This window comes from Bombus vancouverensis, chromosome 8, assembly GCF_051014615.1.
Source record: "Bombus vancouverensis nearcticus chromosome 8, iyBomVanc1_principal, whole genome shotgun sequence".
NCBI classification, from domain to species: domain Eukaryota; kingdom Metazoa; phylum Arthropoda; class Insecta; order Hymenoptera; family Apidae; genus Bombus; species Bombus vancouverensis.
The window spans coordinates 16,946,790-16,974,496 of record NC_134918.1 but is presented as its reverse complement, the minus strand read 5'-3'; the positions used below and the strand labels follow the sequence as shown (position 1 = coordinate 16,974,496).

General features: G+C 41.5%; 1 long non-coding RNA gene across 1 annotated transcript in view; it reads left to right on the top strand.

Moving 5' to 3' along the window:
- Positions 1-27,707, top strand: part of LOC143303052 (uncharacterized) — a 260,835-nt gene that overhangs the window by 96,284 nt on the left and 136,844 nt on the right. The window contains exon 3 of the long non-coding RNA XR_013059031.1: positions 23,541-23,662. This is a non-coding gene — a long non-coding RNA (uncharacterized LOC143303052). The remainder of the gene's footprint in view (positions 1-23,540; positions 23,663-27,707) is intronic.

The window sequence follows — 27,707 nt, the reverse complement described above, 5'->3', positions numbered from 1 at the left end:
CCATATAATGTACTATAACTGATTTAAAAAAAAAAGGACAAAAGCAAGGACGAAAAAGAAGAAAGAAAAGAATTGGAAGGGAATGGAAGATCAGGATGGAAAAGAAGAGAAAAAAGGGTAATAGGAAAGAACGAGACAAAAAGAGAAGGTACAAAAGGTGAAATGGAAAGAGTGAAAAGAAAAAGTGGAAAATACTGCTAGCAAAGGAGGAAGAAAGGGAGATCGGAGAGACAGAACAAGGGAAGAAAAAGAAAGAATAAAAGAAGCAATTTTACAATTCAACCAAATTTAACCACAATTTAACCAAAACACGTCGTGGGAAGAACAAGAAAATGATCGGTCCATCTTCTTCCGTCTGACGTTCGAACGTTCGAAGTTCAGTGAGGATAAGGACGCGAGGTTGTTCGATGATCGCACCGAAGAATGCGCCAAAGAAGCAGCGCCGAAGAGGAGCAACGGGACCGCAAACTGCCAAAGAACGCGATATCTAACGGGGCAAGAAAAACATCGGCGTGTTAGAGAGGGGATGAGGAGAAAGATCAGGAGACGGGATAAAGAGAAGATGCAAGTATTCGAGGCGAGAACGGTATTACGCACTCTCTCTCGCGATAGAGACTGATCGACAATTCGATCGTTGGACGTACGATCCTTACGGTTAAGCGTTAGAAAAAGCAACGAAAGCAAAGGGAACGCCGCTGAGGAACGAAACGAGGGAAAAGATAGATGCGGCGGGATGCGTGAGTTGGAGGATGCACGGAGATCAACGTCGCGGACAGAAGTAGAAGAGGAACGAGGGGAAGCGTGATCGAAGCTAGATGAGAAGGAAAGTCGAAAGGTAGAAGAAGATGAAAGAGAGAGAGAGAGGGAGAGAGAGGGAGAGACAGAGATTGCGTTGGCTGGTATCCACGAAGGATGTACGTAGAGATATTGCAACGGGCGCCTGGAAGGCATAGATTGCCGCTTACGGAGAAAAGGAGAAGGAAGGAAAGGGACGAAAAGGAGACCGATGGAGAGAAGAAGGTGGACGGAGGAGGAAGACAGAGATTCCAACTCGATAGTACATGCCACGCCGAGGATCTCTTCTCCACGGTGTACTACGTTCCCCTGGAATGAACCAGATTATTGGCTGAACCCTGACCGTAGAATTACGTATTCGGTAAAAAATTCCCCTTCTGCTCGTGAGGAAGAGCCGAGGGAGCTTTTTTACGGACGATGCGTGCGGCGTGCACGCTGGCGTTCTCCTCTTTTCCTCTACTCTCGCTCCCATATATTCCCATCTCTCTCTCTTCTTCTTCCTCTTCTTCTTCTCGATCGTCGATGTATTCGTATATGGGTGTGCTCCGTGAAGATCCTGGCGAGGATGTATGTACGCGATGCGCTCGTACACAGTACGTTCACTGTTTGCGCGCGTGCATGTGTCTGAGCGTCCTGAGTTAAGGTGAAACCCGTACTCGGGGTTGCTGAGGTAGGGAGGATCCGGGTCACAGATCAGCGGTCCCGCGTGAGCCGAAGAACCCGCGGCGAAGAGGCCCTGGGTCCCATCGAGAGCGCGTATCGCGAGCAAAACGGGGTACCTGCTTGCTTGCCTGCCTGACTGCCTGCTTGCCTCGCTTGGATTTACTCTGATCCTTTCTCTCCCTCTCTCTCTTTTCCTTTTCATCTCATCTTCTTTCTCTCTTCGCAGTCTCGCGATATTCTCCTCTGGACTATCTGCTGCTTTTCCTCCTTCCTCTTCTCTCTCTTTTTTTCGGTTCTCTTGATCTTAGAATGCGCTTTTTCTTCTTTCTTCTCTGTTGCGAGCTTGTATCAAAGGCTTTTCCCTTGTTACATTGTCGGGCTGTGAAACTTTTTGTCTTAGCGCAAAGATTTGTTACGTATACGCGTGATAGTGGGCACGTTGATTCTTACAACGTATTCTTGTTTCAACGTGTTCATTTTTGTGAATTTAAAAGATTTTTACAATACGCGTATAGGGGCTTGTTTTTCTCTCTTGCATTAGATATTTTAGCATCTGAATTTTTACCAGTTTTGCACCACAATGGTCGATAGTACCTAGCGTCGAAGATTAATAGCTGCATTTCTTCAAGCATTGTTAGCTAGAGTTTATCATGATTCGTCATAGTGACGTGCTTCGTTATCTAACATGTGTAGAATCTAATACGAAACATCCGAGTAAGTCGAAGATTTAGTTTTTGAAAAAACAAGATCGCAAGAACGCTTTTTAGCTACGTGCCCTAAGTAAATAAAATTTATCGTTATTATCGACTAAACTAAAATCAACTAAAATAATTTTTGCAGTATATCAAAAACAATTAATTAACGCTATCGTATGCAAATATATAGAACAATAACCTTTCAAACCCGACAGTATCCGAATACTGGTAGGAACCGTTAAACATCGTTTACTATTTCAGCTGCCCAATCGTGAAAAACGACCGTCCGTCCCATTATCCGTCTCAATCCACGACACAGCATCGTCTCTCAGAATTCGTTTCTTCCTTTCACCTATAATACCTCCCAACAACTGACTACTTGATTCTCGGTACTGGGTGCTCAGTACCGGGTATCCCGACTTACCACCACGTTTACAATGAACGCCACCCTGAGGCCACCGTGTTAGTTCCTCCTCGTTCCTGTCCGCTGTCTCGTTCTCTGTCTGTTACTCGCTCTGGTCGATACGTTCTTCTTTTTCTCGCGGTCGATTTCTCGGGACGAGCACTGGACCGAGACACGTCCAGCGAACTCACGCACTCCGATCCTTCTCTTCGCGTCCCTTTCCTCGTCTTCCTCGTCGTGTAGGCGCTATCGTAGCCTCGTTACGAGAATCCTCCCCTTTGAACTCTCGTGCTCGTGGCCCCCCTGACTCGGCCCCTGACTCCGTGAACGGGCCACGATTCCTCGCCCGGGTGTCGTGTAACGCTGATCCGTCAATTTCTTCAGGCTAATACCACCTCTTCCACTCACGTGGCAGCTTAATGGCGCTAATTTTCCTGGTGACTAAATTGGTGCGATTATATGCGGCAAAGAAGGGCTGCGTGGTTTCCGGAGACGGTCGTTGCGCTGTTTGTTACGTTTCCCAGTGGGATTTTTACACTGGCGAAAGCGAAATGACGAGTAATATGGAGAAATCAATGTCGTCGATTAATCGAGCTGCCCGAAATGTATTTGGAATTTTAATTAAATTGGGTTTGGAATTAGAAATAATTACAGAGCAACTTGTGCTATAAATGTTTTATCAATTTTTCAGCAGCTTTGAATTAGATTAATTGCGAGTAACGATAATGGTAAAATTAGAACGATCTGATTTACGTACTAAAGTGGTTAGAATGCTTGGAAAATCTATTCGTTCTTAACTTTCGTCTATTGAATTAGTATTTTAGTGCGATATCGAATCAGGTTGTACTTTACCTCGAACGCTTCTCGTACATAATAGCAACGTCGTTCTCCGCGTTGCTGCAAATGTGTATAACACCGTTCATAATATCAGTAATTTACAACACCGAACACTTCGAATTATTACGTTCTCGCTGCGTTTATAACGCAGTGAGAACGTTTTGCTATCATTATATATTATATTTATTCTTTATTTCTACCGTACCTCTTTCCTTATATCATTTAACCGGATTTTTACTTTTCGAAGCAAAAACTTTTTTATATCATATACTGTATCTTTACAATATCTCTCAATTAGTACAAACGAAACTCGTCTTGTCGAGAGTTGTTCTACCTTTATAATGCCTCAAAGTAGAAAAATCTACTTCACGATGCTACAGATAAAATTCGAAGTAAAATTCTTTACGATGCAATTGTTTAGTCTACAAGTAGACATTTCTCTATCTAATTAGCCAGAAATTAACAAAATTTCTACATCGTGATATAAGTTATAGCAACTAGAGGGTAAAAGATATAAACTTCACTGTAAAAAATCGTCTATTACTGTACCTTGGTACGCCAATAGTTAAATCGCTACGTCTATAACAAGTATTTATCTACGCACTCCAAGTGGATATAAATTTTTTCGCTTTTACGATAGCGGATAACGAGCACGGTATTTCGAGCAACAAGCGAGAGGCTCGGCCATGTAACGAATCTCTCTCGATGAACTTATAAATCAGATTTACGATTTAAAGACTCGAACGAGGTCCAAGGTCTGTGATGCGGCTCGTATCGCGTGCACCGTCGATACATCTTTATTGCGGGCCAATCGCGTTCCCGCATCTATTTCATCCAGCGAATCTACCCAAGAGACTGAGGCAAAAATGATCATTTAATAGCGCGTACACAGAAAGGCATGAAACATAGTTTCACTAGCCATATATCGAACCACCGTTTTAATGATCCGTGAAAGAAACGATGGAATTTTTAACTCTCACGCCTATTCCATGCAACGTAAAGCTCTACGTTCAGGTTAGTCTCGTCGAATTCGAGTTTAAATACAGTAAGCTGACTTCAAATTTTTGCCCATAGAAATCAACTTACCGTACGTGAAATCGTTTCAATTTGATCGCAAGTGAACGCGTTTTGCTAATTATTCTACCAATTACTAATAGAGATTGGTTCGAATAAATTCTCTAGTAAGTCGTTCGACTCGTTCTACTTATTTATACCCCAAGTTGCCTCTCTCTGTTATCTTTCACAGATTTTACATGTTGGTAAATGTTATTCTTCGCATAAATTTCAAAAGGTTAATAAAACTGTTACTCTGACACGAAACACAATCCCGCGATTTTAAGAAAACTCTTGCTCGTGTAAAGTTGGATGAAGAATTCACGCGTATCGCTAACGATTCTTTTGTATTATCTTTAAATCTCAGAAATTATTCGCTAGCGCATAGGGGAACACGAGCGAGCCAAAAACGAGACGAAGAACGCAACGACGTTAGAGTCAAGCGGTTTGACCGATTCGAACGAGGTTCAACACCGTGAAAACGAGTGAATCGGCCGAGTACGGTTACGTAATGGACCCGTAAATATCCAGGAATATTAATTTCTCGGCGAAAGCCGGTACACGAGCTCGGCCGCGCGCGCGCGCCTGTTCCGTTTCATTCCGTTCCGTTCGCCTTCGCTCGCTCCTGAAATGCGAGCGAACCCCTGACCTTTCTCGGTGTACCCGTTATACCGTGGGCTCCATTACGCATTGCGCTCCTTTTTATTGCCGATCGGTGAACGGTAGTAACGTAAATTCACTGGCTGGCCTGCTGGAAATATAGGAGTACTTGCGTATACCAACATCCGCTTCGGGCCGCTCCATCCTCTCGGGTCTGCGTCTCGGATTCCATCGAGGTTCGTCGTGCATCGATAACGGGAAGGCTTGGTGCTCAACTATCCTCGCTATGCTCTAACATTGTTCGCCGCTTTTAAACGGACCCCAGAACGATCGAAAAGTTTTCGATTAATGACGCGCTTCCTGCTCGCTGTGTACTTACACGCTGGCTGGTCAACTATCTCGTACACAGGTACGTACTAAGTAGCAACGATATAACGTGGCTGTAAAATCTGTCGGAAGATAGAGTTCGTACGTTCTGAGGTTTTACGGCAATTCCAGATGCTTTTGGGGACTTAATCTTCGATATCGTTAAGTCACGGGTGGCTCGTAAGAGTTTGAATAATATTACGTGTAAATTTAGAATATATTTTTGATTTTAATTAGTATTCCGCGTTTTACGCGATGAAAATCGATGTGATTCTCGTAATAATCATTCTTCTCGTACGTTCGTTTCGATACCGTACGTAGTGTTATCCGGCTGTCGAAGTCGATGTAGCGTGCAAGACGTTCATTTAACGCGTATCTTCTAACGAACGATTACTAATGTACTATATTATCGGTCTATATGTATTTTCAATCTACAAAACGTGCATTCACAGAATGACTAATGAACATAAAGGATGAAATCGATACGTAATGATACATATTGGTAATCGATTAAAGTCAATGTTCATAAAGAAATTGCAGATTTCGATCTTAATGATACATTATGTTCAGCTACTTTTGTCGTAAGCATCCTAATATCCACGTGCACAGGTGTATGTCGTCACCGTTTTCGGAATGTCCAGCAACAGTATCGGTACACGAAAGTTTACCAAAGCGAGTTCCGCCGGTGATCGTCTGGTTGATGGATGCTCGCAACCTTTCGAAATCGGGGCTACATCTCGACCGAGGTGCTCGCGATCTAATTACGCGGAAAGCACGCGAAGATGCACAGTCGAGATTCCAATGGCGAACACAGGGATGGATGCAAGAACACGAAAACATACCGAATCCCGTTCCGCGTTCAGAGTCGCGTGAATATTTCAACGAAAACATTGTGCGGACCTTCCGGCGCATTCTTCGTAGTTCGTCGCGTCCCATCGTTTCGAAACGAACGAAAAGAAATATAATGCTGAAAATAAATAAAGCGTTCGAGCGATGTGGTTCTACGTATTCGAACAGCTGAGCCCGATACAGAGAGAGAAATACATATAATACGTGCGCGTAAACCGCGCATACCTACGCGTGCACGGGATTACTTCGCGGCGTCGAAATATTTCGCCGGCCGATATTTCGAGAGCGTCCTATTGACAGAAAGTAGAAGCTTATCAATATTTCAATATCGAGCAGCGAAAACAATTTTATTCAATAAAATGGAAATCGGCTGGAGGCCGGTCGAGCCTTTTGAATATTTACAACGGTTAAACAGTTACAACGTGGCTCCATTTAAATCTCAAAATCTTTCGGGCAACTGGCTAAGAAATCGATGCCACGCGTGCGTTGTTTGCGGATCATCAAAATTCGCGAGTTAATGAAAAATCGTCGGTATAGGCTTCTAGTAGGATTTGTGTGTAGAGAAATTAAAATGTAAAAGCACCGCGGTACGCGATGGATTTTGGTCCTGGTGTATTCACGACATGGCAAGATTATTCGGATCAAGTAGGCTTTAGCATCTTAAAATATTGACCTTCGCACAGAACGATCGAGCCTGTTGTGTACTACGAGACACGTAAAACATCGAATATTTTAGGTCCAGCGAAACTATGCCGATTTGGCTACAGATTTGGATTATCCAATTTTAACCATCACTTAGTATCGTTGAATCATGAATGACTACGACAGCTGATACTCGATTTTATTTCACATTTTATACGTTTTTCGATCATCCGTTGTATCGTATTCTAGAAAGACTATCGTTATTTATAACCTGATCTAAATTTAGCCCAAACTGTTCTGTTCGTCTATGACCTAACGACGGTAGTTAAAAGTTAAGTGGGTTCCCCGAATACGACTCCGAAATACCATACGTGTCGTCAACTTGGTCATTTAATGAGATCATTGTGCAAATACTACGGTTTTCTTTGGAGCTAAACTTGCAACAATAGAACTCGTTGCCATAGGAATTCTATTTCTATTCTATTCAAATAGGAAGCTTAATAGAAACAGAGAAATAGAACCATGTACCTCGGTACAGTATCAATGAAATTTCGATACATTTTATACATCACATAATAGGTGTACGTGAAAAAAGAGGCAAAGGTGTGAAAAAATCGATTTCGATATTTTCATGTTCCTTTATAGGCAAAAGTATGCTCTCTGCAGTGAGACCAAGTCCAATTTCCTGAAACAATCGTTGCCTTCGTAATTCACAATTAAACTCGCGTATCAACGACGACAGCGGACGAATATATTTACCGCGTTAATAAAAATTACAAAACGCATAATAAAAAATGAGACTATTCTTTGTAAAGGACGAAGGTAGCCGAATCTGACAACGATAGCCGAAGACAGACATCTTCACTACGGAGTGCATAACTTCAAACGCATTTATCTCGAAAAGTCGTTTTCACGCGTAATCCTGTTTGCGTCAGAGCACGTCGCGTGTAAGTTTTCTATGGTAAGTGGCCAAACAGCCCCATGAGCCACGGTACACGCAATATCGCTCACGAGAGGATTAAAAATTACAACGAAAGAGCAATCCCTAAGGGCACGATCTGCCGCACGAAACGCATCATTTGTAGCGCAGAATCTCCCGGATTCTTTACTATGCTACACGAGGATACCACACAATGGGAACCCATGGATACGCAGAAGCAATACCGTACAGTTATCCGGTCTCCCAGAAGCGACACGCTGTTAACGCGCGTACATAATATTCATCCACGCAAACGCGCATTCCGCACAATGCGCATCGACAGGGAGAAGTCGATGGTTATAGGCGTACAAGATCATCGTGCGGAGATCTCGACACGCCCGGAGTTCACGCTCCGGCCGGCGGGGTCATTGGGCAGCCTGCTCGACAACAAATCATGGCTAATGATCTACCCGTACCTTTGCAGTTACCGTACCTTATATACCGGTGAGGCAGAGGCCGCATCCACCGTACGAGAAGGTCCCGCATCCCTCCCTGTTAGTCATCGCCGTGGCCATGACCAGCCTATGACAAAGCAAAAGTCGTCCACTCCCACGGAGGGCCTCTCCTGCTCGTTTCTCGTTACTTATAATTACAACCGCCACACAGCCGAAGCTTTTAAGCTCCGCGCCGCGTTTCTCCCGCAACGTTTCGCGATTAACCAGATACATCAGGCGTATACACGGAACCGTACGAACGTTGCAGGGCTCCACCGCTTCTCCTCGTATTAATGGATTCTTCGAGAGCAAGAGGCCCGGTGCGCGTTGCGTGCGAATTATTCGCGATGCTGGATGATTGATTCGGTCCCCGATCTTTTTCATCCTGACGGATATGTAATTCATTAGGCGTACTTGCTAACCGCGCTAATGGTCACAGGTTATATAGCGTATCTTGATGCCTCGTTGCGATTTCGCTGGGCGTTACTCGGCCTGGCTTACGGAGATTGGACACCTTTTAAGGAGCACCGAGTGTGAGAGAACTTTGAAAGACGCGGCAGATATGGGAATTTGTTTGTTTTCAATCGGTCATTTTGGTGGATTTTTTCGCAATTTTTTCTTTACGAACACGTAAAAGATGTAGGACATACGTAGAGGTTCGTTTCGCTCTCTAGATGCTTTGACAAGTGTTAGCTGGAAGTTTGTAGATATTTGTTTGTTCTTGTCGGACGTGTGTTGGGTATTGGTCGAGCGTGGATTTTTATGCAGACTTATAGCAAACAGAGATAAACGTAACTATAACGAAAATTTTGCTCCGAGTATTTCGTATATCTTTGAGCATTTAAACTTCCTATACATGCATATACGTTCACAGGATAGGTATTAAACGTGTGAAGTACACGTTTAATTAATTACACAAGTAATTTCTGTAACAGTTCGAATTAGTGGAATAATTAGCAAATCGTTTAATTCATCGATTGAGTCATCCAAAATTTCGTAAAATTTCGATCGTACGAGGCTGAGAAACTTTACACCGGCACGACAGAAAATAGGTCTCTTCGAATACAAGGTATCTCTCTTATGCTGTATTTCGCGACGATCTCTTCTTCTGCTTATACTGTACATCCTGTGTCAGTGAAACGAACGTTTCTTTCTGAAGACGATCCTACAATATGTAAACTAACTGTACTTCACCAACTCACCACGGAACACACTCACGCGATAGAACAGAATCGCCCATGGCACTTTTTCACGCATCGGATCAACCGTAATTCGTACATTACGATTCCTCTCGAGCATGACGGAATCGGTGGTTGGCAAATCGACACGCGTTCGATTAAATATCCACATCGTTAATAACCGGCATAAAATGAGAATTAACCGTTTCTTTCTACGACGTTAAGAGGAAGTGGAAACGTCGGAGAGGTCAAGCTAGTCGCAGCCCCGGCCATCCATATTAAGCAGCCATTCGTGGCACTCACCGAGCCGTGCCGTTCTGACAGAAGTTAACGAAGAGAATTAAGACCTACGGGAGCCCCGGGAACAAATCCCATCTGCCGCTAGCGTATTGCCAACGCAACGCATTAAATCTTCGATCCCTCATCTGAATACAATTCCGCGTTCGGGACGTGAGTCGTGGCTGTAGCAACTTTCTGACGCGCGACGTCCCCCCGCAATCGACAGTAAATTTTCACGAGACACCTAATTAAGCAGCGATGGATAAGGGACGAGCGACAACGCGGGGGCGGGAGGCCAGGCAATAATTACGAACGTAGGACGACCTCGTCCAGTTCGTTCCGTGGCGCATCCTGCCATCCTGAGGGCAACAAACAAGCTCGCACACAGTTGCTACCATCCACCAGTACAAAGGTACGCAAACAGCAGGTCGACCGAAGGGAGAAGAAGAGACGAAAACTACGACGACGACGACGGCGGCGGCGACGACGACACAACGACGACGACGACGACGGCGACGACGACGACGATGAAGAGAAGAGGGTGAGAAGACGAGAAAGAAAACGAAAAGAAGCATCGTGCTGTGTAAATACGTAGGTTCGAGTATACACATGCGAATACGCGGCCGTCCTCGGGGGTCAACAGAGGTCAAACTGAGAACTGTACGCCGCTGTATAAAGGTTCACGTTGCTCCAGCTCCGCTGGGAGATACGGTGTTCTCAGGAAAACAGATCACGGGGGAATCGATGGTGTTCGATTGATGGCGACCAGCACCGCTTCTCGAGTTGTGGCGGACAAGAGAAAACTTCTCGCTCCTCGATATCGTTGAAAAGAGATAAAGAAAGAGATAGAGAGGAGGAGGTGGATGAGGTGTAGAGGACGAGAAGGTGGGTAGAGGAGGAACGGCGGCTGAGGCGGTGGAACCACTTAATCGGGAATTTCGCATCGCGTCTCTCGATCCGAGATATCGGATCGGCAGCCTGGTCGAGAGGTTACGACAGGTCATGGCGACGCTCGAGCGATTCCCTCCCACGCGGCATGGCATCGCTTCCACGTTGGAAGCGAACGGAATCGAAAAATCGCCGCGTGCACCGTTAATCGCGCGCAAGGAGCGTACTCTCGTGCCCGGTCACGCGTGTACGCGTGCAAACGCGTGGGCGATGGAAAACGTATGACTAGTGGATAAGTAATGCCCTTTGTTTGAGCGATGATAACGCTCCTTTCGCTCCGCTCCGGTCAAAGATCTCCGTAACGCGACGCCCGCGTGCAACAAGCCCTCGCTTCCAGAATAATTCTGTCGTTCATTAAGCTTTACGGTATAGCGACGCGACGCGATAGGATGCGTTCGCTCGTGTTCCGCAATTTTGCCACGTTGCCCATGGTCACGCGCCCTTTTGATCTCGCTGCTGGTTAGAATGTGAATCGTTGTTTGTGCTCGGTGACTCTGTATGAATGCAATTTTTATTGCCAATACAGGGGATTATTGGAATTAGAGGATCGAAGTGGAATGTGGTTATTTCGTTTGTATTGACTTTTACTCTAGCCTTTGGTTCTTCGAAGTTTGTTTGTTCCAACTTTCTGTTTGCTTCGTCTGTATTTTTAGCATGCGAATATTTTTGTAGATGGTTAATGGAACATTTTGCAGCGAGATAAATATTATTCGATGTCTGGTTACGTTAAAATAGCACTGTTAATAATCTCATTGACCAATAGCAACAATTTTCCGATAGATATCAAGTAAAATCTCTTCTTAAGAGATATTTGTAGTAAAAATTTGATCGTTTCGTTATTTTCCAATAATTACAACGAACAGCTTACGACGAAGATCGTTAATTCGCGATTCGTAAACAATTGCTTGCATTTCGTTGAATTTCCAATCTGTGTAACGTGTAACGCGTTAAATGATGCGTTCTAACTTCTGTTTACATAATAAATTTTCTTATACGTTCGAACCGGAAGCCATGCGTGAAGACGATACCGCGGAAGCAATTTCGAAGCAGAATGACAAACTATGCGCCATTCTTATACGATTTCACGCACGTGCGTACACACGCAAGAAGACGAATAATGTAATCTTGGAAGAAAGGAGGCGTGGGACGTATTCGATGATTTGATGCATGGTCCGTTGTTCTCTCAGTTTCCTAGGCGTTTGAAGTCAGTTTTAGTAGGAAATCTTAGCAGATTTCTCCATTCCCCTGTTAATAAGTAAAATAATCTTACTAACAACGATGCCAATTAATTTCGAAACTGGTAAGGTGACGTTTCTTTGCACGTTTCTGCATTTTTCGTTAATAGCTTCGTTAATTTTGTCAAATATCTAGAGAAGAAAGTTTATTCCGTAGAAACTGGGTCTCCTATAAATAATAATAGAACAGATTTCATTTTCTCTGAATTTATTTTAAAACGCTACAATTATTTCCGGAATTAATGCATATAAAACAGGTTCTATGCGGTTAATTCAAACACTGGTTACGTTTTCTAGTCTGTGTTATCGATATTCATCTAGTCGATTTTACACACATAATAATTTTCTATTTAATAACTTTAATGAATCGATAAATTATAAGCTATGCCTAGATTATAGACTGTTATGACACACGCAATTTCTACAACTTTACGTGAAACGTGTAGCGGTACACGAGTGAATGGAAGATTCGAATCGAAAGAGACTCATATTGTTGTGCCTTGGAGCGCCAACGTTGTTTCCATTTGCTAGGTTTAAAGGTAAACAAACTCCGAGCAAAACCGGAGTTACATTTGAACTTCTTGTAACACCATCGATCGATACAAATAGACGAACATGCTCTCTAGGACGATCATCATAGCGAGTCACACAGTCGAATGACGAGCGTAGAGTCGAACGGTGGCATTGAACGAGCGACGATTACGACCAGCATACACTGTCTCTGTACTTGTATTTAAAGTGATTTGAATATACATCGACTATTACGATTTTCTCACTCGTCTTTTTAATAAACCAACCAACAGGTATTTATAATAATCACCTTTAAACGTATCGCAAAATTCGTTGCATTGCAAAATTCGCCGCTATCATGCACCTGCTAATAATTTGTAATTTATAACTTGTACGATAGAAAAGTATCGATACTATGCAAGGGAGCTCGAATCGCAAGATCAAACAAACTTTCGTATTCGCCGAAGAATTCGAGGAATCCACTTTCTCCGTGCGATCTCCAGCCATTCTGTCGCGTGTTGCGGAACGCGATTTCAGGCCTCGAAGAAGCTGGTGTGACAATCCGACGAAACGATTTCGTTATGCGAGCTCACGCACGTGCGTTCGCGTTGCCGGAGACGAAATCCGTGGCTGGTGAGTATTCGCGGCTTACAGTGAAAAGAGGGTGTGGGCGGTTCGACGTGCGTGCGTGATCGTGATCAGGATGGCGAGTCGAGGTCGTCGTCATAAGCCGCTCGTGTGCGCTACGGGCCGATCCAAATCTCACGGTCGAACCGAAAACGAACAAGCCGAACGTGTCGTTGCATTTTCTGATAGATAGTTGGAACTTATCGTCGATCGACCGCTACCATGTAGAAGATTTCCTGCGCTCGATACGTGGATTGAAATTGTCGACGAAAGGAAACACGGGGAAATACTAGTGCGTAGACGTTGATCAGATGAAATGGTAAGGCACGAATTTAGGGATGTTTTTATGCTTTTCGTTGATAGTTTCGGTAGAGATTTTAAAAGTTTCGTTACGATTAGACTCCGGATTTTTACGCAAATAAAAAAAGATTTCTTTTAACTTATTAAGGATCGACGTTGCATTAACGATATTTTTTTAATTTCTTTTCATTCGATTTACTTTGTTGTATGCTGTTTTCTACATTGTGCCTATGAAGTGGAATTTCAGGGATTTCTTAATATTTTTTTCGCCGCTATTTATTCCATCTAAATTATACGATTCTATGGAATTTAAAGAAATTGAAGTAATACTACGATAAACTATTGCCTGGTCCTTAGTGGGTTAAATTATAACGAAGGAAATAAAGATTCGCTTCGCCATGTAGATTTGTTGGAATTCATTAAAGATTTGTTTCTTCAGTTTGGATATTTTTTAAAATGTTTATGTAGCATACCCTGTGCATATGCATAGTAAATATCCGCACGATTTAATTATAAATGCCTCGTAAAATTCTTTGATTAGCACCGATAAAACATGATGGATTTGTTAGCAGGGTTCTTTTGAAGCGTCAGGGTTGCTTTATAGAAATACGATTGAATTAACGAACATTTAGCTGTATCGTGAAGTCACGAATTAAGAACATTACTTACAATTAATTTAGATATGTTAATGTATCATTCTGAGTAATAGGAATTGTATAAATTTGCTTATCCATAAACTGCGAATGTTTATGCATTTATATGAAATTTAAATGTATGAAAACGTAGAAAACTTATGCACTTACGTACAAAGATACATGTATAAACAAATCTCTATTTAGATTCTATATCTTGAGCCATATTTATAAGAATGTAAATGCAGTCTAGTTACTTTATATACAGTTACTTCCTAAACAATTAGAATAATTCTATATAGAAGATTCGATATACTTACGAAGCTCGATTGAATTTATCAATCTGGATTTATGTACGTATGTAGATGGTACCGCGGAAAAGATCAATAAAAGATCGTACAAAAGCACACGAATATTCATTCTTCGCAAACAGTATATTCAAGCGATGTGTCCTATTTCCGCAAGCGTAATGACCAAACAGAAACGACAACAATTCACCTAGGATTAAATCGTTGCGCGGGTAGACGAACCCATTTTACAATGTTCCTATCGTTAATCTCGAAGAAGAGGCAGCAGTTCGCGGGGGATCGTTCGAAAAGGTTCTCCCGCAAACGTTGGTCCGTTCCTTTGTTTACGCGCGTATGAATTACGATGCGGCGCATAAATCACCGAATAATACCTGACAAATCCAGCGGCGATAAATAATGGAACGGCCAGCAAGTAAGCTACCGTGGTCAACGTGAACTCTGTCAGTCCGCGACGGTTAATATCCCTGACGCGTACGTTTACGCGCCATTTGCTCGCCGATTTACAACTGGTCCCCGGTAGAAATTGGACGTCGCGTTAACAGATTCCGGTTACGCTTTCCTTTCCTTGCTCCGCGAGAACGAGAAAAGATTCCACGGACGACATGGATATAGAGACCCAGACGGCAAAAGTGATCAGAGTTCAGAATGGTAGGAGCGACGAGCGGAAGAAAGAAAGTCGAGGGCAAAGTTAACAAGTTGATCGTCGGGTGAATTTTGTATTTTGCACTGGGGGTCGCGACAGACTGACATATTACTACGCTGTGACGTTTCATTTTTACAAAATGTTATGTATCCTGTGCGCGTATTTCCTTTAACAATGTTATCCAAGTTCTTCGCATTGTTAAAAATGTTCTAATCACGAGACTGATCTTATCTCAATCGTTTGAAAGAGTCGATCACATAGGTCACCGTGACCACCGTGGCAAAAAACATGTTGAGCGAACATGATCAACGATGCAATGGAGGGATAGCGCAGCTGTACTGCATTGATACACCGTAGTGAAGATATAAGTATACTGCGGATTTTTATGTATTTGTGGAAAATTTAATGACTCAAAGATGCACAGAATAGACGTAACATGCGAAAATATCGGGTTAATCGGCAAGTTTCTCGTTAATGGTATACATTTTGATGTATTTTAAAAAAATTACGAAGAACGTTATAAAAGCAGAGAATATGAAAATACATGTATTATAAATATTGAGATGGCATAAATAAATTACTCTTTGGTTAAATAGATTTTATGGGAAAATAACAACGCTAATGTGCTGTTTTAAGAAAATACGAACGAACCTACGACAGTACTCGTTATAAAATTGTGTAGGTAAATTAGATCTCTATATAGATTCTGTTTCTTTCGTTGTGTTCATAAAAATACGAATTCGTATAAAAATCTGCTGTTTATTCGTAAGTTTGTAGACATTTTCGTCAAACAGATATATCGTATATAAGCGTTCACCTACTCTGACACAGTCAGAAAGATAGAGTACACTTTGGTCGGAACAAGCGATCCAAAGTAGATAAGTACTTTACTCGACAGACATATGTCGGTATTAAAATTCTAAGATCCGCTGACATTCAGACAATTGCGTCTACGATCGTTCCGCGATTTGTCGCGAATAGCAAAGTTAGCGAAAGAAACGACGCGTGTATTGTTCGATCGGCAAATTTAAGCAAGTGTTTATAAGTATTATAATAATATATACCTTCAAGTTGTACGCTACGACTCGTGTTCTCAATCTGTAGTTTACCTGCAAAGGGATCGTCAATTATTTTCTAGCGCCTCGTCGCTATTGTTTTTAGTGGAAGATTTTAAGCTCTAGTTAAATACCGTACTTTAAAATTATATATGTTCTCTTTACGTTGTTAAATATATGTTTCTATGTGGATGGTCGATGAAAATTGTTCGATCGTTACGAAGAAGGGATGCAGTTGAAAAATGGTTGGGAAACACTGCTCCAGAAGAACAGAAACGAGGATGAGACAAAGACGAAGAAGCAGAAGAGGAGGAAGAGAAGAAAGGACGAAGAAGAGGATATCGAAGGAGACGAAGAGGGAGTGGAAGAAGCGGTAGAAGACGAGGGTATTGTTAGGAAGGCGGGCGAAGGGCGGCTGGGTTCTGTCACGTTTCGCATTGCACGCACCAGAACTTTCTGCGGAGGTTGCCGAGGATCTGCTCGTTCGACTCCCTCGCAAACTGATCACAAGCGCGATCTTGCCGTCCCTGGACGCCGCGGAAGATCACGACTTCGACGTGATCCGTCGTGACGACTATATCCCCCTCTACAACTTGCCGATATTATTATTATATCCTCCCCGAGCCACGTACAGAACGAACATTCCTGCAACGTATCTGATGCCCGTTCTTCTTTTTTTCTTCGATTTTTCTCCCCTTCCCTTTTCTTTTCTTTCTTTTTTTTCTAGCTGTTTCGTTTTGTCTTTCTCTTTGTTCGTTTTTTCTTCCTCCCTTTCATCATTTCACCCGAGCGTTCGTGTCTGTACTGCGGTGAACCGAGAAAAGCGGTCCCTTGGCTTCGAACGAGATCCGATTGCGGATGATTTACGCGCCACGGGAACTGGACGTGGTCGCGTCAACGTCCGTTCGATTCTTCGCTCGACGACTGCTGAAACCTGCGCACCAGTAAATTCGGTCTATGTAGAACTTGCGGCAGAAAAAGATCTCTCTGCCTCTCGTGGTTCTGAAGGGATTTTGGCGAATGGAAAATGTAAATGGTCGTGAAAGGTTAACGTTGGGTTTCCCCAAAAGTTTCTTTCGTGTTATCAAGAAATAATAGACGCGCGACATTTTCCGTTTTATATTATTTTATTGAATCGCGTATGATCGTTTTTGTTCCAGCAGAACGGAATAGTTTCTTGCTTCGGTATGAGAGGTTGTCTCTTTTAAGTAAAGTATATGAATTTTGTATAAGGTTTCTATCGAATTGAATTTCTTATCGCACTTTGTTTACTGCGATTCCGTTTACCGAATTGGAATACGAAGATTACAATCGTTACGAAGCGATGACTTTATATTTTGGAATTGTTCTTCTACGATTGTGCATTGATTTACGAACGATGTTTCAGATACAATTCGATTACATTCCTTATAAAAACGAAAGTATAAGAAAAGTTACGAATATACTTTCAAGAAACTTCAGAAACATCACAATCGTGTTAATTCCGTTATTTTTATGTCGTTCAGCGAACACTTGTCCGTAATTTTTCTACGTTTACTTTACGTGACAAATTACGTGTCAAATGCGATCGATGAAAGAAACTCAGCTTGTTCAATTAATTAATTCGACTTAGTTGTCCAATCGAGTTACTTCTCCGCTTCTCGAAAACAGCACGTCGATACGATACGTACCTAATATTCTGCACCTGAAAACCCACAGCGTCGTCGTTTATTTGTTTTCGAAAAATTATTTAAGAACAAATGCTCTGTCTTGCAACAAGAACTGCAGGATCGTCGCTTCGTAGAATTTTGAATTGTCTCGATACGAAGAAGAACTTATCATGTTCGTAAAAAATGTACGGAAACCGGGATACCAATTTCCGAATGAAACAATCGCTTCTACGTTACACCACGAAGATATTCCGCGCTATTCTTCCCTTCGTAATTCCGTACCAGCGCAAAACTCATAAAACACAGTGATCGTTTTCGCATAACCATAGCACGGAGTCGCGAAAGGTCAAGTTACTCGACTGTGACGAGGAAGAGGAATGGTTTCGAAGCGAAAGACAGTTTGTCCACCGTGGAACGAAGAGTCGTATCCTGGGCACGCGTGAGGAGCTGGGGCGAGAAAGGGGTGGAGCCCGGTTTACACCCATAATTCAACCTCCTCTCTGTTATTCAGCCTCGATCGGGTTGTTATTAAGAGGACACCAATAACGTTACCGATACAGCTTTATTACTACACTCGCTTAATGGGCCCCCGTAAGTCGAACTATCGATTTATACCGCTGATTTATGGGGATTCAGTCATTTGCAAGCGGTCCTCGGCACCATCTTACGTGCGTTGTCTGTGTGCGTGGAACGAGCGAGCCAACTTCACCAAGAGGAATCGTTCCCCGTTCTCTGGGCCTGGTAAAGGGTTAATCAAGGTCAGCCGTTGCGCGCGTTTAAGGTCGACCGTGGCGGATGAAGACGTGACGCGAAACGATCATTTCGATCCACGCTGATAATGCACGCGTATTTGCCTGTGTTCCGCCATTATGCAGGCATAGATCAACGAGCTGACCCGTTCAGGGTTGCGTACATCCTCCATTCTAGACGTTTCGTCCAGATTCGAATCGCTAAGGAGCTGCCAAGTCATCGATAAAAGGTGTTTCTTCTTCTTCTTCTTTAAAAGAACGTAATGCTTGTTATTTATAGGGATGCGTTGTTTGATGTTGTACGAAAGCTGGGCTTTCTAGTAGTTACGAAGAAGAAAAGGAGCAACGATCTTGTTAAGTTTACTACGATGTAATTTCATTGTGTTCTGTTGAGATTCGAACACTTGACCTTTCTCTTCCATACGATATGGTGGTTGTTGTTTCGAGAAATATCTGTAATCTGTATGAAAGGTGGGAATCCTAGAAATTGTACCGTAGGAAAGAAGAAGTAATGATTTGACTGAGTTTCTTGTGATTTTAATCCTTCATTAAGACTCCAATCACTGTGGACAGCTATCAAATGATCGATGTGATTTCCATTTTCTTTGGAAGATAGTGACATTTGTATTGGTAGGTTCGACGCCGTACGTGACAACCGAAGTTCGTAGGAATTGCAATATGTAGGCGCAAGAAGTCGCGATCCTGCTAATGCTACTATAGTTTCAGCTTTCTTTGCTTTTAATTTAATTAAATAAAATACATATTGTTCAGTGATACTGTCGTGGGACGTCGGTGGCTCGAGAGTAATAGATGTCACACGTATCCCATTTTTCTTCAAATTGTGTATTGTAGGTATTGACTGATGAAATGGTTGTTAAGTAACAGCCATCGACGTTTCTGAGCAGATTTGCGAGAACAAACGCAATTACGCGAATCTAAATGCGAATTCTTCGATGAAACGAAGAATTGTCGTATAATCTCAGCAACGCGTTGCACATTACCGTTGAAAAATATCTGCGACACCTACTTTTGACAAGATGTGTTTCGACTATGAAATTCCGGGCAACTCGAACTGCGATTATTTTATTCTTCCTAATCATCGTACAGTATCGTTTACCAGATAATTTCAATTTATAATCGATCGATTCCATAGAACCATAGAAAATACCGTTTCTCATCGATTATCGATTTATTATTCATTGGTACAGTTTGCTCGAATGGAAATATCGTTGCTAGGAATCGGCGGTAGCGTGCAGATATCAATAAATTCTGTTATACGTTATTCGAAATAAAAATTATGTCGCAGCATTTCTTCCTCGACGATCTCCCAGAACTGATTGACCATCCGTGTGATTCGGCCGCCTATAATTTTCTCGAGACTCGAACCCGCAACCAATGTGGTCCCGCGACTGTTTCACCGTCCTGGGGTATCGATCGCGGAGAATTTACGTATATCGCGTGGATCGACCCGTGTTTCACACGGCGGCGTACACGTTTTCTTCGAACGGCCGGCCACGGAATCGATCCGCGGCCAGAAACTTCGGATTCGTCGAATTCCAGCTCGCGATCGCGTCGCGAAGATAATTCTCCGCTACGGCTACCCACGCCAATGGATACACCGAGATCGTGAGTCAGCCGCGCGGCTAGAGGCGAGTATATACTTATGTACGCGCGGAGCGAGCCCCGCGATCGCGCACACGAGCGCGGATCTTCGCTCGATTTTAAATTAGCCGACATTTTAATACTCGCGCTATTGCACGCGCGGATAAGCTTCGTGCTCTGCCTTCTCTTCTCTTGCTCCGGCCTCTCCACGGCAATTCATTTAACCCTCCTGCCCCTTTACGCTTGTGCACGCTCTCACACTCGCCCCGTGCTCGTCTTTACACGACGATATTTAAGCGGCTATTTACCGATCGGCAACAAGCGAGCCGATAATATCGATGGCACGATATTATAAATTCCTTATCGGGCCGACTGCGCTCCACCACGATCTACGATATCTAATGGCGCTTTTTCCCTAGCTGCAAATTAAATTTCGAATCGATCGCGCTAGCGTCCTGCTTCCAACGAACGTCCCGAATGTCGTCTCTCTTTCTCTCTGTGTATACTACGGCACTTCGTTTCTTGCACCGTTATAGGTAGATACCCTTGCTCTCTGGGGTTTCTGTATTTATGGGATGTTCCACTGTCGCTGGGAAAGTCCCCTTCCAGTTCCCGTATCACCGGGTTAATTGTTTCACCGCCCTTCTTTCCGCCACTTTGATCGAGCAGCCGTTCGTTTTCGGATGATCCAGTGAATTAATCTGGGTTTCCAATGGTCGAGTACGTTTCTCGCTGTCTTTGGTTTATAACGAAAGCTCTGTTCCGCGATGAAGGTAAATTTTGGATGGTTTAAAATGGACGAAGACGAGAAAAGAGTTTACTTAATTCGTCCGTCTATCAAGCATTTCATTACATTAATCTTGAGTACAGTTTTGGCGTTAAGAATTTAATGCAAATTATATTAAATTCCACAGAAAGATTAATAACACGTCTATGACATTTCTAACTAATTTACTATGTAATAATTTACTAATTTACTAGTAACTATGACAAAATTAAGCCTCGAGCCTGGTAAATTTAATTATCCAAAGTATCTGCACGAGTTTATAGAATTATAGTATCGAACGCTTTATAATATTCTATCAAACTCAATTATACAAAGTATACGTTAACGTCTATTAGTAGCTGAAACTTTTTTTACAGGGATATTTTATTCAAATGAAAACACGTTTACAGATAAGATATTTGCAACCTTGCTCATCAATCTTGTCGCGTTTAGAACATTAACTAATGAAGTCCGTCATAAGTGGAAAATCTGTTTACTGTCATGCCTTAAGATATATGATAATTTATCGATGCAAGTTTTTGCGTTAATTTGCGAATATAATACGATTTAAATAATTTGCCGCGCGCGTGTAGAAATTAAATGCGTGCGCGTTTAATGTGCTTTGATAAATTGCGTTAATATAAATGTAATGCGTATACGACCGTGAGTTGATTATTCCGTAATTAGAATCGAAGTTCTGTCGGTTTCGCTTTATTCCACAATATTATCTGTTTCGGTTACGGTACAACAGTTACCGGTTTTCGAAACGAGAAAAGTGTTTAGTAGGAATGTTCATATTCCGTCAGCAATTTCATTACACACTTTAACGAGCACTGATGGTTAATATCAACAGAATATAATACAAGTAGGTAATATAGTTGAATAGTACAAATGTCGTTCAGTAAGTAGTAACTTAATGACGTAATACTCGACAAAATTCAAGAAAGTTTCTATCAAAGCGTATATACAAAGTGTATGTTCGTATAAAGTAAATTAGACCAACGTGAATCATTTTCAACGAAGGATATTCTCAAAAAAGTGAAAATTTCGAAAGATACCGCAGTTGGTTCGCTTTGATTAACATTTGCGAGTTTCAACGAACATAAAATCCTCGCGTATCCATAAAGAGCGACTCGCAAACATTGATACTGATATAAGAGATTTTTTGTTTAATACTTCGCTATAACTGTTATCAAATACCTTCCCACGTAATTAAAATAAATCGAAAAAAATACAATATTTGGCAATAACGTTAGCTCTCGAATACAACGTTGGCAGAATTAGTCGCCTACCTATTAATATTCTCTTATCGGAACCAAAATTACAAGTCTAAAAAGAACGTTCAAAATTCTTATGTACTAATTACCTTATCGCGAAACTATACTTTTTTTTTTTTAGGGCGAGATGTAGTTTCATGCACTAACAATCTTTTATTTAAATAAGTTTTATCAACCCTCAACTCGACCTCGTGGTTCGACTTATTCCCTTTACATTTAATACAAAATAAATATAAATATATAGATAAATAGATATTGATATTAATCAGAATATTAATTACGAAGATTTATAACTATAACCAATTGAATTTAATTTACAAAGTATAAATTCATACGATACGAACCGGGTATCATAGAGCGTTTAACGTAATCTATTCGAGTAAAAAATTGTTAGTACGCGAAACTTTAGCATATTTGAAAAAAATAGCATTATCATAATGGAAAGTATCGTTTCGTCGATGAAAATCGGTATTGAAGAAAGCAGCTACGTTTCATGCACCTTCCGTTCCGTGTACATGTACCTTAAGTAAATGCGAAATTTTTATCTGAATAGCCTGTTGTAAAAAAGTTGCCGGAGAAAATTTGGCCAATTTAGTATGCGTGCTATCCCCGTTGCAGTTCTGCTTGTAGTTCGAGGCTGATAGAACGATCAATCCGCTACCGGCAAGTGGTGCTTGCTAACGATGACCACGAGGTAACAATTTCTTCGCGAATGTAGCAAAATTGCACGTTGCCCGGCTCGTATGTTAGGAACATGCACGAACACAACCGTGCGCTATCACGTGTTCGGTACTGCAAGGTTCCCTCACACGAGTTTTGATTCTTTTTATTATCTTTTTTTTTTTAGCTGCGCCTTTACACTGTGTTTACCGTACAGTTTTCAATGAGAGATTTTTCTCGTTCCAGGCTCTTCGCGTTATATCGCACGCTTAAACACCTCATAGCGTTTAGCGTTTTATCTTTCTTTCCGGACCTTTGATATTTAACGATTATCCTTTCGAAAATTGTTTAATGCGTATCAACATCGTATTTTCTAAATATTAAGGGATATCTCTTTCCTCTTATCATTTTATATTTGTACCGACTGTTTAACTCTGAATGCATTTAAAAATTGCTGTTTGTAAAAGTTAATAACGAACGCGTAATGATAGATTACATATGGTATGACCACGTAGAAAGTTATAAATTATGACGATTAATTAATCACATTTGCATCAATCTTTTCTTCTCTATCGTAACGCGAGACATCAAACGAATTTCCGTTTCTTGTTCCATAGAAATTACGCGTAACAAAAGTTAGAAAATTGATGTCAGGAAAGTCGAAGTGACATTTTCTAAATTATTGCGATTTAATTTATTTCAGGATATTTGATAGTATACCGTAATAATAAATACGAATGAGAAGATCTTTATGCGTGTAAAGAAGTTGTTCGTAAGAAATGTCAGTAATTCTCATCTTGTTCCAGAAGTTCCATGATGCAACGTTCGTAGAATCGGCTAGAAAGTCCGGTAGCTGCGACGGTCTGAAGACGTCGATGAGAAATTAACATTGCTGCAACGTGACGCATCGTGCATACCTAATAAACAGGTTCGTGTAATGAAAATCTTTATGAGAGTTGTGAAGTAATCAGTCAACCGTGCAATCTCTTCTGTATCTTTTTTACTCTCTGCTTCCACGTCTTTGCACCTTTCGTTTTCTCTATTTTCATTCCCATCTTTTGCTTCATGTTCTACTCCATACTATTTTTCTTGTTTTACGACGAGTGAAAATTTCATTTTCGATGAGTCATACTAACTTAATTATTCTTCGAAGTTTATTAAATTGATAACTGGTTGATTTTATATCTCTAACTCGAGTTTGAATAATCGTCGTTGTCGAGTATTATGTTAATTAGCAACAATTGTATCGTGTTATACGTCATATATGTAATATCAAAAAAGGGGTGGGGAGCTTGGTCTATCATACATTTAGGTTCGAGTTTTCTCGGGATAGTATAAGTTGTAAATTTAGGGCATAAACTAAGAATCGTAAGAGTGCTGGGGAAGAGAGAAGGAGAGTTTTTTTTTTATTTGTTTATTAAAATTTACAATCAATTCTCACATTGAGAATCTTCAGTAATTTTTTCTGGCGTGGCGCAGTGACATGGCTAATTATTTATAATAAGTTAATACTTATTATAGATAATTATAAATAATTACGTTATATTATAATGTAATTAATGCAATCATAAATAATTAATACACGTGCGGTATTATAAACATTACGATTTTCATAAGAGATTTTGCATGTACCTGTCAGATCAACTACTATCTCTACAGTGTTAATGCAATCGAAACATTTTCCATCGTAGGAAACGTTTGTACGATATTTCTCTATCACTTTTAATTTTCGTTCACATAAAAATTTTGCAAAAAATGGTAGCTCATTATTTAAAACCGTAAAAAAATACTAAGCTACGCTAAAGTCTGATATATCGTTCCAACACCGTGTCGATACTACATCTCGATACTAAAATATTCGTGACGTCGCTCTAAGTGGCTGGGAACGTTCACGTTTAGAAACATTCGTTTGAACTACGAGAATATTGAACAATCTATCGCGCGATATACGATCGAATTTCAGCATTCGATAATAAGCATTATCGCCGTTAATTATCACGCTGGTGTACGCTCATTCAGCGTATTCCTCTCGATTTATATTCGCACCGTCCGTTTTCCATCCTCTTCGTGATTCGCGATTCAAAGCGAAATTCCGCAAATTGAAAATCCCCTGTCTTTTTTTTCCCCATCAATTATCACGAACGAACATCTTTTCACTTGATCGATCAAACAGTTCGAGCAAGCACCGATTATTTCTTTCATTTTCTGTACGATAAAACAGCTGGATGTACTGTGTACATACACGAACCGTTTCTATAATTTAATAGGCGACAAACGATGTTTTATTGCTCCATTTATCCGGCCTGTACGAACTTCTGTTCAATTATTTGCCGCGGGTGATTGAACGTAATCAAAGTTGAAACGTATTAACGCGTTCGACGCTGCAATTATGTAGTACTTTCAGATCGTAATGTCTTGCCACGTCTGACTCGTACTACTTACGTATACATATGTCTAGGAATGAGAAATCTGTATGGCAGTGTCGTGTTTGCCGAGTATTAGTAGTTAATTTTAACGCTCTATCAAGACAGTTACCAGATAATAAGGATAGTTGGTACATTGGTCTCGTCTATTCTCTATTTTCCCTCTTCACGCGATCACAAAATCGGTAAGAGACCTCGTGCAAACGCAAATGCAAGCCATCCGCCGTTCCATTTCCCAGGAAAGTGAGCTTAAACTTGCGTTTCTTAAGCTCCTACCCCCACCAGTCGATCGCTCGACGATATTCTACCGCGTTTCGATTACCAACGCTACCAACCACCGTTCACCACGGGCGAACAAAACTATCAGCCCGGGGAAATCAACCGCGTGTACCTGCTAAAAGACGCGCTTGGTAAACTGGCGTCCAAACAGCACTGGTAATATCAGCGCAGATAGAGGAAGTGCGCAACTATAAGAAGAAAAGCATCGTTTCTGTCGGAACGAAACAAGCCGTAAATAAACTAGCGCCGGTTAATTCAGGTGTGATAGGTCCGCCGGTAGATATAGATACGGCGACAATTTACGGTTTTGAATTACGCGTTGGCCTTACGTTAGGCCATATCGGAAGGTACGCGAAGCTAAGAGGACGACACCCACGTATATAAATAGTGGACGGGAGCGTGTGGTCCTTTCGAGCGAGCAGAAACCGTTGACCTATGACACGCACGCTATAAACAATCCTCTGAAGCAGTAAATGGATATGTGCTGTTATACGGCGTCGAGTTGAAAACTGAGCCCTCGCTCTCTGGAACTCTCTTCTCTCTCTGTCTCTCTGTCTCTCTGTCTCTCTGTCTCTCCCTCTTGCTTCGGCCTCTCTGCGACCGGCTGGCCAGGGTCCCTTGCGAAACGGTTATTGGATGCACGCCATGCTCCCGTGCCAACCCCGGGGCTGTTGGTAAATATTTTTTGTCCTGACGAATAGATTTTCTGCGACAGCACGCGGTAGACGCGACCGACCGCGAGCCTATACGGAAATTCATTCGACCCCGCCAGTCATCGACGCTGCTGCGGGACCTCTGATAAATCTTTCCGCGCCAATCGCCTACCCGCGACGCTTAATTAACTCTGATCGCCGCTCGTTTCGCCCCCTTCTTGTTTTTCCTTCGATATTTCGCTGGAACGGATGGATAGCCGATCGGATGATCGTCGGATCACTTCTCGCCAAGAGGGTTTAAACTATGTGTTCGTAGGATAGAATTGGTCGTGGATTTCTCTTGCGTTTCCATGTTTCCACGTTTGTTTCGGTAATTAATACACTTGGAATATTCAGGAAAATTTGTATATCTCTGCGAATACAATTAAAGGGACGAAATGTATATGTTGGTTCGTGAAATGATTCGAACACCTGGTATAAAAAAGTTTTATGGCTATATCAGGGGTGCTATAAGAAACAATTTGAAACCTCACTGGCATATGGTTAACGAGACACGACTGCCACGATCGTATTGTCGCGAGATATCTATTGTTTTAGTAAGAAATCAGGTTTCAGGATGCTCGGAGGATATTTTTATCGTAAAATTCGTGAAGCTGGATTCTCCGTTGGATCGCCACTTCCGAGGATATTTAAAAGGAATTGAAAGATGAAAAGAGAAAGTAAAATAGAAAGTATTTTAATAACAGTTGTAAGTGTTAAAGTGTGAAACGCAAAGGGGTTAGGAAGTTACATCGACTCGGTAACTTTGTAATGCGATTTAAATGTTAATCGAGCAAAACGTAGTCGAAAACATGTACTTTTTGAAAGCCCAAGTGAATCAGCGTTTACGTAGTGGAACGAAGTTTAAAATGGAAAGTGAATACATCGAACAAATGGCAGAGAAATTATCGGTTAAACGTTTCGTAATATAATAAACTCCTTTCTAATAAGTTTCTTTATTTCATTTTCACCGAGCTCTATCGAATATCAGATTTCTCGAAATATTTCATTTAATAGATATCGTACGATCTCGATTAAAGTATCGTTCATTAACTTCACCGATGAAAAGAGAAAACTCTAAAACGACCACAGGTTTTTGATTTAATTACTAAAAGTATGGCTTTTAATCTCACCCTCGTCCGAGCCTCTCTGTAATGCACCAGACACTAGATTCTATTCAATGCATTAAGTGTACAATAAAATTAAAAGTGATTTTAACGGGAAATTATTTAAGTATCGTTTCCTGTAATATTATTATATCGAAAATCGTGTTCTTCTCGATCAGTCAGCTTCAAAGAACAGCCTACTTTGAACGGGTTTCCTTCAATCTCGTTTCTATCCGTCGTGGTCTCTTTATGCACGCGTATCCTTTATGTAACGAATTTAAAGAGCTGCTCGATTTTTACGTATCGTTGGAGATTGAAAATTATTATGTTTCGTATAACTGTCTTAAGCAAATGTTGCTAATATCGCTACCAAAATTCAAATCGTTTGTAATTAAAGAATAATTGATATTTTCGTATGAAATTAGTCTTAAACGAAATAGACTTTCTCCGCGTTTTGCATATATCAGGACATA